The 15,120-nt window shown below is 39.5% G+C and overlaps 1 pseudogene; it reads left to right on the forward strand.

Moving 5' to 3' along the window:
• Positions 1–2,270: 2,270 nt before the first annotated feature.
• LOC121582958 lies at positions 2,271–6,899 on the forward strand (annotated as a pseudogene).
• The last annotated feature ends 8,221 nt before the right edge of the window (positions 6,900–15,120 follow it).

The raw sequence follows: 15,120 nt of genomic DNA on the forward strand, positions 1-15,120 counted from the left end.
TGGAATAGACACCGGCTGGAATAATGGTTTTAACCAATCAGCATTCAGGATTAGACCCACCCGTTGTATAATAGTCCACAATTTATCAGACATTTGGCTTGTAGTTCTTGCACAGGAAAGAAGTAGAGACTGTTTTCAGATCTACTAGATCACAACAAACAGTGAACAGCGAGGGGGAGATAAAAATGATGGTTAGGGAGACATCAACCATACGACCACTAGGTGTCATCATATACCCACAGATCAAATTGATTTCAACAGTACTTGATAGAGTCCACTAAAATCAAATCAAATGTTATTCGTGACATGCTTCGTAAACAACAGGTGTAGACTAACAGTGAAATGCTTACTTACGGGCCCTTCCTAACAATGCAGAAAATAAAATAGAGAAATAATAGAAAAGTAATAGCACATAATAATAAATACACAATGAGTAACGATAACTTAGCTATATACACGGTGTACCAGTACCGAGTCGATGGGTCAATGCAGATAGTCCGGGTAGCTATTTGGTTAACTATTTAACAAATTATTTAGCAGTCTTATGACTTGGAGGAAGAAACTGTTCAGGGTCCTGTTGGTACACTGGTAACTGTCAAAGTTGTCTTGCCAGCTAACTTAGCTAGCTCCTCAACCAGTATTTTCTTTGCTATTTCTGCCCAATGGCACGTATTAAAACTTAGAATTTTGCCAACTTTGTTAGCCAGCAGGTTTGCATCAGTTTCCAGTGGACTAGAGCTTGCTAGGCTGGCTAGCTAGATAGTAGCTTATGCTGACTATCGCGCAAGCATGCTGAAATTAGCTAGCTAGCTAATGTCGATACACCATAGTTATGGGTCCACAAAAATCAAGCAAATGGTACTGAACTCCTGACATTGTAGTGACTATTGATGTTTGGGTTGCTGTTTGGTTGCTAAGTGACATTGCGAATATAATCTTTTTGGCATTTAACTCTTCTTTAACTACCGGTATGTATCTAATCCGGTTTCGGCATGAGAAAATGAGTGAAGTCCCAAATTCCCGTGAGATACTGCGTGAATTTGCACACTCATGGATACGGAGCCTCAGAAATGAAAGATCCGGTCTTGGCTAGAGAACAGAAGATTATAGGTTTGAATCTCACTGATGCTGTGTAATAAAAAAGAAATGTGTTTGCATGATTAATACATATGGCAATGAATGTATCCTATCCGTGCTTGCAGTTAAAAAAAGTTAATCCAAAATAAGCTAGCAGTGTTATTAAAAGTCTTTGTCACACCCTGATATGTTTCACCTGTCTTTGAGCTTGTCTCCACCCCCCTCCAGGTATCGCCCATCTTCCCCACTATCCCCAGTGCATTTATACCTGTGTTCTCTGTTTGTCTGTTGCCTGTTCGTCTTGTCTTGACTTACCAGCGTGCTTTCCCGTTTTCCTGTTTCTCAAGTGTTTATTTCCTAGTTTTCCCGGTTCTGACCATTCTGCCTGCCCTGACTCCGAGCCTGCCTGCCGTCCTGTACCTGCCTGACTCTGACCTGATTACGAACCTCTGCCTGTCCTCCACCTGCCCTTTGCCTGCCCCATGTTCTAATAAATGATTATTGAGAACTGTACTATCCGCTTCCTGTGTCTGCATCTGGGTCATATCCTGAGTCGTGATAGTCTTATTGAAACATTCAGTGAAAGTTTTAAGGAAGTTATTCAAAAACCTTGAAATAACCTATAATTTCCATTCTCAGAGCGTTAATAAAACCTTCCAGGAATACTTTCAAGGAACCAGAGTAAAACGTTCTCAGAACCTCCCCAGAACCTAAAAATAAACATTCCCAAAAAAGGCAAAATTTTCACTTCTGTTCTCAGAATGTTTAAAAAAACGTTCAGTTTTACCGGTCAGGAAATGTATGGCATCATTCCTACAACCAATGTGAAACCAAAAACATACATTCCCACAACTTCCAAGGAACCAAATGTGCTAGCTGGGCTATTCTGCCTACTCCGGGAGTCCTGGGCCCTATCCACAAAGCATCTCAGAAAAGTTCCTAGGGATCCTGTTAAAACCAGTTTTAAGAATAACGTTTTAAAGAATACGTTTTTAGGATGATGCTAAGACACTGCCCAGACAAAGTCTGAACCAGGAGTAAAATCAACTCATAAAAGTTTGCCTCAGCTGGTAATCACGACAGTTTGGTACCGCAAAGGAAAATTTGTGATGACGCTCATTGACATTGTTGCAAATGATGGGGAATAACCAGTGAGGCATCAACAGTTATGCACGCTTCAGTCAACGGTGAATATGACTGCAACGGTAAAACGTTTGATATAATTTTGACACGATCACTTTGCCTACTCTTAATTCTTTGCTAATATGTTGGCATGCATAAACTTTGTTTTTTTTACCAATTCTGATGGTTGTTAAAATTGATAATATTGTCGTTATATCAACACACTCGTCACTCCTGTTTAACAACTCTAAATCACTTTGGCACAGTTGGCATCAAATCACTTGCATAAAACGTTTGAAAGATCTATAATTTTCATCAAACACAATCAAAGTTAACATGAGACCTAGATGCCTTCAATTGCCCAATTTATAGGAATGCCCAGTTTAGGCATATTTTTTAACGTGTTATTGTGCACCAAAGGGGAACTTGAAATAACATGATGTAGGTTAATTAAAAAATCAAAAGAAAAATGTGATTTTTTATTACCCTATGTGGTTATAAGTATTTAGGCATATCATGTGAAATGTAGCTAATGTTAAATAATTTTCAAAAATGCAAGAGATACTGTTGCATGTAGGTCTAGATTATTTATGGATTAATCATATAGAAATATCAAAACATTCTTTCAACAACTCCAAAGCAATTGCATGTGGCGCAGGATCCACTGACTCACTGCTTTTTTTCTACTATCAAGACACTTGCTGGTAACTCTTAACTGGTTAGAACACCTAATGAGTATCTGTCAACTAAGTGGGACTCTTGTGCCTAAAGAGGTTTCATACATAGCTTTTATTTTTACCCATAAGAGTAGGAGTAAAATGTCTCTATTCTCAGACCAATTTTCTACTCTGAGTCGCTTTGTGGATACGTGCCATCGGTCCGTATCCACAAAGCATCTCAGAAAAGGTACTAGGAATCCTGTTAAAACATTTTTTAACAAAAAACTATTTATAAAAAAAACTCCCAGTTCAAGGTAGGTTTTAGGACGATGTTAAGACACTGCCCAGACAAAAGTAAAATCAACTCATAAAAGTTTGTTTTAGATGGTAATCACAACAGTTTGAGGTACCGCAAATGAAAGACGGTGAAGATGCTCAGTAGGCAGGTTTCCATTGACAAAAACAATGACGCAATAAAAAATAATTGCGACGTGTAATGGAAATGGCAGATATAGGATACATTTTCTAAAGATCGACAACATTTTAATCCGTTCGACAGGGGTGGTTTTTCTTCTGTCTGACTTACTTTATTGCAACAAATGAGGATGGAAACAGTGTCTTTCGAATAAATGATGACTGCCGAATCATTTTGAAGATATGCGGGGCACGTGATGTCACCTCGTAACTATAAAGCTCCACTCCACAATTAATTATAAATGTGTATGTCTTACAAAATATATTTTTTAAATTATAAAAATAATGTTTCTTTGCATGACATTGTTTGTCCTGACTTTTAAGAATGCCTGAATTGCTTCGCCTTGCATTTCCAGGTTGGCTGGCAAGTTTCACCATCTAAATATTTCAGATCTACAGGAGTGCAAGTTTCACCATGGCACGGACCGTGGCGATTCGTTGGCATATGGTAATTATTAGAATATGGAATATATTAGTCAATTATTGCGTTCAATGGAAACTCACCCTAGCAGACAGTTGTCGCATCTATTTTCTATGCAAGTTAATAGAAACATAGCTATTGAATATCCATTTGAGCATGGTGAAGTTATTAATTACACTTTGGACAGTGTATCAATACACCAAGTCACTAAAAAGATACAGGCCTCCTTCCTAACTCAGTTGCCGGAGAGGAAGGAAACCACTCAGGGATTTCACCATGAGGCCAATGGTGACTTTAAAACAGTTACAGAGTTTAATGGCTGTGATAGGGGAAAAAATTAGGATGGATCAACAACATTGTAGTTACTCCACAATACTGACCTAAATGACAGAGTGAAATGAAGGAAGCCTGTACATAATACAACAATTCCAAAACATGCATCCTGTTTGCAATAAGGCACTAAAGTAAAACTGCAAAAAATATGGCAAATAAATCAACTTTATGTCCTGAATACAAAGCATTATGTTTGGGGCAAATCCAACACAACATCACTGAGTACCACTCTTCATATTTTCAAGCATGGTGGTGGCTGAATCCTGTTATGGGTATGTTCTAGAGTAAAAGCTGGTTCAGTCTGCTTTCCAACAGGGGGGATGTGAAAGGTATTTGGGGGATGCGGGAGGGTTTAATAATGGTTAGTAGGGCTCTTTTTATTTTCTTAGTAGCACAGGATTAGATAGTTTAGTTTCGCTTAATGTTTGTTTCTTTATTCATTTAGTCTGTAAACTGTGATTGACTACATACTCCAGTACAGTAGGTGGCGACATGCACCTCTAAAGTTTGTTTGCAGACCACCTTAATATTGTAGAAGAAGAAGATAAGCATTATCGAAAGGAAAAGTCAGATTCACTTGAGAGCTAGAAACCTCCTATGTGAGGCTACTGCAAAAGTAGTGAACATTTCTAAATCATGGGCAAACTTTTTGTTTGTTATTTTGTTTTCCACCATTATCAACGCAGGTAAGATGGACTATTTACTTTCTCTCAACTCATTGAAAGATTTTTTATGTTATACAATGTTAAATGGAGAGTTTGGGACTATAAGGTTCTATCTGCATTTTTGTCAAACTAGTTATTGACATAGGCTTGTTCTGTTCAATGTTCTCTCCCTATATAGTACTCTAAATACCCCCATTCATGTTGTTCAGTTCAAGAGAATACAATATCAAAATTGCTGACGGTAGGCAGCTGCACAGATATGGCTCTACCTGCAGAGCACATGCCTCTTTGCCCTTCCAGTCTCCAAAGTGTCCTTTTGGGTGGTGATATAATTTCCCCAAAAAGTTTTGTAATTTAAAAAAAATATGTTTTGTCATTGTTGTTTGGACCCACTGCCTGCAAGTCAAGTCGTCTGTTGGTTGTGCCTGTTGATCTGCCCTGTACAGAGCTCAGCTCGCACACGTGACCTGTTGCACCTTTTTCCAAGTCTGCCCTGTCCAGATATTGCCAGGCCCAGTATGTAAACATGCATGGTTTGAGAGATACGTTCACCGGTCGAGTGTGTGTGCCAACTACCTAGTTTAAATTTCAACAGTGCTGCCACAGCAGAATAACATTTAATTATCACTTGATAACACTTGATTTAGCCTACATCATCATCAATATTCAGTCTGATTGGCTGATACTCACAGCAGAGAGAGGCAGGAAGACAGAGAGGTAAATCACAATCAGTAAAATAAATAGAGTTAGCTAACTAGCAGATTTACATCAATCATCAACATCAATGATCAGCTGCTAGCCCACCCTCTTTTCCCAACGTCAATCATGACTTTAGGAGGCACTAACTAGCTTGCTTACCATTTTTGATGATGAGTGTGTGTTGTTTTTTCTCTTTGAACACTTTGTTCCCCCTGAAAAGTCTGTGCACGGCCCTGCCTGACACCATGCAAACCAATGAGTGTTCGGAACTTTAAAGCCAATTATCTCAATATCATCTTTTTGCAGATAGAACCTTATAGCTCTCAATGTTGATAACTGTGGATAATATCACTCCTCTCTCAGGTTCAGGATCACATTCTCTGTGGGTACTTGCAACATATATAAGTGGAGAGACGCCTTTCCCTGAGTTTACTGTTGTGGTGATGTTGGATGAAGTTCAAGTGGGTTACTATGACTCCAACATGAAACACTTTATCTACAGGGGACTTAACCCAACAGACAAAATACATGATGACCTAGCTCAGGACGGAGCTTATGTATTTGAAATTATGTACCAGAGCATTAAAGAGAGATCCTTTCAGCTAAAGCACCACTTTAATCTCACAAGTGGTGTTCAAGTTCAGCAAAGAATGGCTGGCTGTGAGATGTTGGACAATGGTGAACCGGCCTTGGTCATGTCAAAGAACAATTTCAATGCCATTTATACAGATCGAATGTTATATTACAACATGACACATTTTACATACGATGCAGGGAAACTACTACCAGGATGGGATGGGATGAGGAGAGCATATTTTAGAACACTTTTTGGGAATGTTTTCCTTCCCATTTGAATCAAAACACTGAATACATTCCTGAAGAGAGAGAAGAATGTTGTGATGCGTAAAGTGCCTCCCAGACTCAGGTTGATAAAGAAAGAGGTTTCTGGAGGGCTCCAGGTGAGCTGCCTGGCGTTTGGTTTCTACCCCCGCCACATCAACCTGACCCTGCTGAGAGACGGCCAGCCAGTGGCAGAACAGGAGCTGACAGGGGGGGAGGTGCTGCCTAGTGGAGACAGGACCTACCAGCTGAGGAAGAGTCTGGAGGTCAGTACTGAGGAGCTAAAGAAGAGACACAACTACACCTGTACTGCCTCTCACCTCAGTCTGGACAACAAGCTGGATGTCAGTTGGGAGTCTGGGGCAGAGAGAGTACACCTATCCACACTCTCAGCTCTACTGGTGATGGTGCTGATTGTTACTCTATTGGGCATTTTCATTTGCTTCAAAAGGAGGAGACACACCGTATAGCAGACATTGTCACAACTTACCAACGTTGATGCAAAAGTGGCGGAGGAAATGAACCTGTCTTCAGATTCTACGACATAAGGGACAGATCATAATTTACTGGGGGCAGGGTGGTCCTAAATAGGGGAGGGTTGTCAAACGTATTTTTTTGCTTTGGGGAGTTTTTCAATTTTTTTTCATTGGGTACAGTGGAGGGTAGTGCGTTTCTTCCTGGTTAACATTGCTCTTTTGCAGGTTTTACTATATAATTTCTTCCATCCTAGCCACATTTCCTCATCTGCTTGCATGCGCCTATATCAAGGTGTTTTGGTACTTCCCTTATGCACCACACTTTTCCATGTGCTAACTTTTACTATACAACAGGTCAATATAGTCTACCAGTCTAATGTCTATCCTGCCCTCTATCCACCATTCATAGTGATAATAGTGGTAGGTGGATCGTTTGTCCAGATCTGCAATAGGCTAACTAGCAATCATACCACACATAAAATCATTCAAAGGTGCATCAATTTTAAACATGAATCGACAAGGAAAAATAGGAATAGCTGATAGGCAGTCGACAGGTTAGGTGCATCATTACACTTGAAAGAACAGTGAAGACATGAAACACACAGCTCAAAAAGCTCCCCTATTGATCTTGTTCAGGGACAGTACAATTATCATACCTAGACTATAGTAGCCTACAACACTACAATGCAATGAATAATTGCCTTATTGATTTCAAGTGAGTTCAAAATTCTACTCTAGGATGCAGTTAAAATGTCATTTGAATAATAGTGCAAAAGCCCTGTGATTTAAATGTTTCATTCGATTTGGATCAGTTGTGGGTCTACGCTCGACAGTTTATAAGGTCTAGAAAAGGCACAGGAGCAGGCCAGTCTGGCTGTATTTTTACTTCCGATACTGAATGCACTGTCTGTTGCAGATCATCATTCTCCCGAGTTGGCCTATAATAATGTGACCACATATGCTCCCGGCAGGCCCAGTTATTCAGGAAAGCTCAGCCTCCTCTCCAATCAGAGTGGCTATTCCTCGCGCACCTAGAACTTAATGCTTTAATATAGTATAAATATTTATCATTGAACTTTTAAAATGTATTACGTTTTTATATGTGGCATAAACACAACCAGTCACAATGTTTTAATCTGATTAGGCTACTTCAAAAGTCTCCTGTAGGTGTTCGCACTTTCATCCAAAATATAATTCCAGCATCCTTAAATGGCTTGACATTCACCAGGTTTCCATCCAAACTTTTTTTGCGAGTAAAGTAGCATACATGTTGGAAATAAAATGTCACGACATCATGGGAAAGAATGTAGTTTATTAGACTACAAATGAAATAAGTTATGATGAACTTCACAGGGTGGTGAAAGTGCACAGTGATGAGGTTGATCTTCCTTTCAATAAATATGGAGGATCTTATTCTGGTGACATGATCGATACTTGGCTCCCATTTGACAAATACAAATAATCTCGCACTTTTGTCCATAATAATCTCATCATGTAGTAGGCTAAACCCGCGCTGTATCTGCAAGATGTTGGCTAGAGCGCACATGCCAATACCAGAGTCGGCACATTCGATATACCTACTCCACATTGTTTGTGACAAAACCTTCAGTAGGCCTAGAGTTGAAAATGCGATGGAAACCCATTTAACGTGTATTTTTTATTCGGTACATGGGAATTTAACCTCAAAAGTTATTTTAATGTGCACTACATATTTATGCACAGACCTGTATCTGAAACAAGTCAATTTGATGGAAACACAACACAATTAAAAGCCAATAAATAAACTTGTAGTGGGCCAAATTCTCCAGGAGAGTCTATCATAGCCTACACCCTGAATTCACGCTTCAGCACCATTCTCTCACGCCTTGCGCACACGTGAGACAGCTGCTGAGGATAGAGAGAGGGAGAGAGGAGCCTTGGCCCAGGCTGCTGTTGATTGTGATGATGGAGGCCTTTTTCATTGAAGTAAACAAAAGTTAGAGGGAAAAGAGTAAGCCTATAGTGAAAAGCCTACAAGGGGAATTTAATATAAGTTTTAATATTGTAGTGGACTAAGATGAGAAGAACTTTGGCAAGACCAAATGCAGGATACTGTGCAACTCCCTATTCAGGTAGGATGCCAGTTTGAACCATAAATTCGTATTTATAATCATTTGTTTTATCATTATTATTATTGTATATCATTGTTATTATTGTAAGCCTATTTATTAATTGAAACCAGATTTTTTAATATGCAAAACCTGTTTTGTTTAATTCTGTTGAGACATTTTCATTGGCTAAATTAAATTTGATCAGTCTTTTTAATTGTGTGCTCCATCTTTAATTTAAGATTGGTTATAAGTAGGTCTGTTTTAAAATAAAAACCATTAGCCTAATTCTGTCATTTATTGGGTACAGTAGGCTCTTGGATTTGTTGGTAATTGCTGCAATATAACCTGTTCAAAACTTTTTTGAAGTTTTAAACCAGTTCGCAATTGTTTTATTTCATTATTTGGCCAAATGAAGTTCCAACCGTAATGCTGTGTTTGCCGCAATATAATAGCCTGCTCATATATTCCAAAAAGACCAAATGATTGTGCCATTATCCAATACATAGCCAATGAGCCGCACATTACACACAACAGAAAAACACAAAAGCCCATAGATGTAGCTATGCTCTCTTGGGTAAGTAAATGAAACAAGCTCCAGTAAGCTAATATTTTTGAGTGTAGACTGTATTACTGTATTGCATTATACTGTATTATATGGACTGGAATTACGCACCTCTTTCAAACCATGAACCTGGGAGAGAACATGCGTTGCTGGTGCAGGACATGCAGCCTAAAAAGTTACAATTATAGGCTATCAATTAGATTTGAATGTTGAAATATAATAGGGCCTATTTTACATTTTTATAATAAGTAGCGTGATGCATGCATACCTTTCATAATATATCTCCTAATGTTGTGCAACATGCCTATTAGCCTATGTTCTCTTTCTCCATTCCTTCCTCGCTTTCAACAGTTACATGAAATATTGCGTTGTCCTCATCTTCATCATTGTAATGACATGCTTGAATAATATAGGACAAGAATAAGATGCAGATGGCTTTCTTTTCTCTTCACAAATATTGAATGGTTACTGGTTTGAACAAATAACTGCTATAGCCTACCGCCATCCCGAGTTCTCCCGTCTTTCAAACTCCCCAGCCTGTGGCCATGAGTTCTATTGGCTGCTGTATTTCACATTCAGAAAACAAGAGCTTGCATCCCTCTTCCAATAATCTATTAGTATAAGAAATGCTAAAGATAAATTCTTCCAGTAAGCTATTCTAGTCTAGATTTCCTGGGACTCCAAGAGCTAAGAAGCATTTTTTTTAAATAGAGGGGCCAACGGAGTGCATGGTGCGTATTGCGCAAGAAACAGGCTATAAGTTAGAACCTTATGCATAGCCCATCATTCATTAGCTAAATATAAGGCTAATAACTACATTAAGGTGATGCCAAAAGCCACATGGAGAAATTATAGGCGTATTTAGTCCTTACATTAATCTAGCATATCAAATCAAATTGTATTTGTCAAATGCGCCGAATACAACAGGTGTAGACCTTACAGTGAAATGCTTACTTACAAGCCCATAAACAACAATGCAGTTTTAAGAAAAAAAAAAGTGTTAAGTAAAAAATAGATAAGTAAAAAAGAAAACGAAAAGAAAAGAAGAAAAATAGAAAAATAATTAAAGAGCAGCAGTGAAATAAGTTAACAGTAGGGAGGCTTTATGCAGGGGGTACCGGTACAGAGTCAATGTGCGGAGGCACAGGTTAGTCGAGGTAATTGAGGTAATATGTACATGTAGGTAGAGGTAAAGTGACTATGCATAGATAATAAACAGAGAGTAGCAGCAGCGTAAAAGAGGGGGGTGACAATGCAAATAGTCTGGGTAGCCATTTGATTAGCTGTTCAGGAGTATTATGGCTTAGGGGTAGAAGCTGTTAAGAAGCCTTTTGGACCTAGACTTGGCGTTCCGGTACCGCTTGCCATGCGGTAGCGGAGAGAACAGTTTATGACTAGGGTGGCTGGAGTCTTTGGCAATTTTTAGGGCCTTCCTCTGACACCGCCTGGTATAGAGGTCCTGGATGGCAGGAAGCTTGGCCCCAGTGATGTACTGGGCCGTACGCACTACCCTCTGTAGTTCCTTGTGGTGGAGGCCGAGCAGTTGCCATACCAGGCAATGATGCAACCAGTCAGGATTTTCTCGATGGTGCAGATGTAGAACTTTTTGAGGATCTGAGGACCCATGCCAAATCTTTTCAGTCTCCTGAGGGGGAATTGGCTTTGTCGTGCTCTCTTCACGACTGTCTTGGTGTGTTTGGACCATGATAGTTTGTTGGTGATGTGGACACCAAGGAACTTGAAGCTCTCAACCTGCTCCATTACAGTCCCGTCGATGAGAATGGGGGCGTGCTCGGTCCTCCTTTTACTGGCCTACCACTGTTGTGTCGTCGGCAAACTTAATGATGGTGTTGGAGTCGTGCTTGGCCACGCAGTCATGGGTGAACAGGGAGTACAGGAGGGGACTGAGCACGCAAGCCTGAGGGGCCCCCGTGTTGAGGATCAGCGTGGCAGATGTGTTGTTACCTACCCTTACCACCTGGGGGCGGCCCGTCAGGAAGTCCAGGATCCAGTTGTAGAGGGAGGTGTTTAGTCCCAGGGTCCTTAGCTTAGTGATGAGCTTTGAGGGCACTATGGTGTTGAACGCTGAGCTGTAGTCAATGAATACCATTCTCACGTAAGTGTTCCTTTTGTCCAGGTGGGAAAGGGCAGTGTGAAGTGCAATAAAGATTGCATCTTCTGTGGATCTGTTGGGGCGGTATGTAAATTGGAGTGGGTCTAGGGTTTCTGGGATAATGGTGTTGATGTGAGCCATGACCAGCCTTTCAAGGCACTTCATGGCTACAGACATGAGTGATACGGGTCGGTAGTCATTTAGGCAGGTTACCTTAGTGTTCTTGTGCACAGGGACTGTGGTGGTCTGCTTGAAACATGTTGGTATTACAGACTCAGTCAGGCACAGGTTGAAAATGTCAGTGAAGACACTTGCCAGTTGGTCAGCACATGCTCGGAGTACACGTCCTGGTAATCCGTCTGGCTCTGCGGCCTTGTGAATGTTGACCTGTTTAAAGGACTTACTCACATTGGCTACGGAGAGCGTGATCACACAGTCGTCCGGAACAGCTGATGCTCTCATGCATGTGTAGTGTCGAGTCAATGTTCCAAATTATGCTGTTAAACAAAGGAGTCCGCTTATACTGAACTTTGATCATAAGTTTTATTCATATCACAAGATTTCAGCATAAGTTTACAGATGTCTAGAGCATCCGGAGAGCAGAGTCCCAAAAGAATATGTCTGCTCTAATCTTCTTTGTTCAAACCCAGTACTTATAATATTCCCCAAAATATGGGTGGCTCCCTCTACTGTCCAATCCCCTGTCTACAACACACACTCCCTCTGTTCTATGGGGTGTCACCCTAAAACGGCTCCCTCTGAAACTGAATAAACATCCTCTCAGGTTCCACTTGAAAACATTAGCAAAGTCATAATCCTTAATACACTACATATTTCCCCCCTTCGAGACTAACTAAAAGTCTCAAAAACAAAAAGAATAGGATTATGACAAGTAACAATTTCTCTTATTGAGTATCTTTAACAATAAACCCAAAACACTTTTCTCTGGAGTGTAAATACCTTTCTATGAAATATGAACAAATCTTTATGAAGTGTGAATACATCACTATGAAATATGAACAAATCTTTATGAAGTGTGAGAGCGAAAAACCTGTCTGGCAGCCTTCTTTCCAAATATCCATCCATCAATCAAGACAGTAAAATTCTCTCACGGCCCCTCTGCCCCAGGCAACCACCTAAGTACTCCAGATCAATTCATAAATCTTTATCAATGCATTTGAAACTATGATGCCATTAAATACACATGAAAGCCCCAGCAAACAAATTACTATCCAAAATGTCCACTCTCAGGCTGGTCGACCCATCGGACCCTACGGTGGATTATCTCTATCCCTGCCTAGACTCCATGTCCCTAAGCTTCCACAAAATAAACAAAAACATCTAAGATCCCCACATGTATCCAATAACATCAAATATCATTCTACAAAAATTAATACCTAAGAATATGACACAAATTATGTATTACACATGCAAATATGTCTATATTTCATTGCAGACACTGGAATGTAGTCCACTACACTTCATCTCCTCAGCAGTGTCGACTTCCAATGCATCGTTGATGATGGAATTGGAACATTTCCACACCTTCCTTGTTCCATTTCCTCCAGTCCCCTCATATTCTCCTTTCATATTGTCCTTGTTTGAGTATTTCAATCTCCACATATTCCCCCAAATGCTTCTGGAAGAAAAGAAAAGACCAAACAGTATCTTTTGCAAAACAACACATTCAAATTAAAACATCAATATCAACTAAGAATATAAAAAATGATCTAAAATGATATATGAATGAATCACATTATTATATTTCCCCCCTTTGATTCATAACAAAATACTAAAATCACACTAATATTGAAAAACATTTGAAAAATAATCAAATAATCAAAAAGGATATTTATCCATCAATACTCCATCCAGTCCCACTTGTCCCTCTTCATCCAGATCAGGAACAGTCAACAACGGCATCTGAGTGTTGTCTCCAGGCATCACAACTCCAACCCATCTCAATATCATAGCTTTCACAAATTACAAAAGCAAAACTTCACACACACTGCTATCAAAGATGCTACTAAAATCTGAACCATCACTGCTCCCACTGGGCCTAACTGATCTTGCAACCAAGTCTTCGCTGACCATCCAGCTCCTTCAGATCTACCAAATGCATCCCTTATATTCTTCAATGCATCTATAACACTAGTGATATTATCTGAACTATCTGGAATCAAAGTATAACAATCATCCCCCTTCAAGTTCATAGCCAAACATAAGCCACCTTGTTTTGCCAGAATATAGTCAAGAGCCATGTCATGTTTCAACAGCGTCAGTCTGTGACTTCTTTGAGTATTCGACAGAAGGTTAAACCCTCTTATCGTTTCATTTGCAAAACCCTGCAAAGTATAGGTAATATTATCAATATGATCTTCCCAAATTTTATACCTTACCATGGAAAAATCCCCACTTCTCTCTTAGACTTATCCTCCAATGATAGGCTTCCCAGACTATGAAATTCCTCTAAAATTGGTGCTGGAGCTATCTGCTCCCTTGTAATCAAATGCGATATATTTATGGCTTTAATAACTATCAATGTTGAAAGAGTTAAATTGCTTCTCACTGTTGTTATAATAGGCTGAAGTGTTGATGTCCTTGTTGTTACTTCATCCATTCTCCCTAAGACTTTGAACTCCTGACTTGTATTTCCATCTATCACCACTAGTGTCACTACATTCACTCTCAGTCCTAACTCTAATCCCTCACTTTCAAACTGTTGATTATAAAAATACACTTATAATCACCTTGATCTTCCTGCTGGGAATTGTAAATATAGATACCGCAATCACCCTCAATTTTCATTCTTCTCTCATCATTCAGCAACGCATACTTTCTCAATGCCACTGCTCCTAACAGATTTAAACTCCTACCATATCCATCTTCCCACTGAACTCTAAATATTTCCTTCACCACTGTTCTCTCTCTCTTACTACTAACTAACATTGAAACTTAGCTTACTGTCCTAGAGTTCCTTCAACCCTAGTTTTCCTAACTTTTTTAATCTATTCCACTGATTTATTCACAAAATCCCTTTACCACCAATTTTTAGAATATGTGATCGGGTAATCCCCACCTGCTTCTGACTTCTTTACACACAGACTTGGCAAACGATCGAACATCTTTTAGCCTAGTTTGAAATCTCTTGGTGTAGGAATGTAACCAAGAATAACAGTCACCCCTTTTAACTTTATTTTTCAGACAGATTGTCTAATAGGCAGTCTAATAGATTGTCCTCCTTCCTATCTGTTGAAGCAAATATGATTCCCAAAAACCCTATTCCTTTATAATCTTCTACCAGACAGCCGTCTAGTGTACATCTTATTGTACAGTTCAATTTACACAATGCATCTCTTCCCAACAATGCAATAGGTATATGTTCTGATACCAGTATGTGTATTGTAATTGTTTGATTTTTATAGCAGAGCTCAATTGGTTCCTTAAGAGTAATCAACTGTTTTACTCCCTCAAATCCCTATCCTAATTAGTTAATTTTACATAGTGAGATGTGTAACCTCATCAGGCTCAACACAGATAAAAGCTTTTCCACTATCACTTCTCCTAGTCCTTTTATTTTCACTTCAAT

The sequence above is a fragment of the Coregonus clupeaformis genome, chromosome 32, assembly GCF_020615455.1.
Source record: "Coregonus clupeaformis isolate EN_2021a chromosome 32, ASM2061545v1, whole genome shotgun sequence".
NCBI lineage: Eukaryota > Metazoa > Chordata > Actinopteri > Salmoniformes > Salmonidae > Coregonus > Coregonus clupeaformis.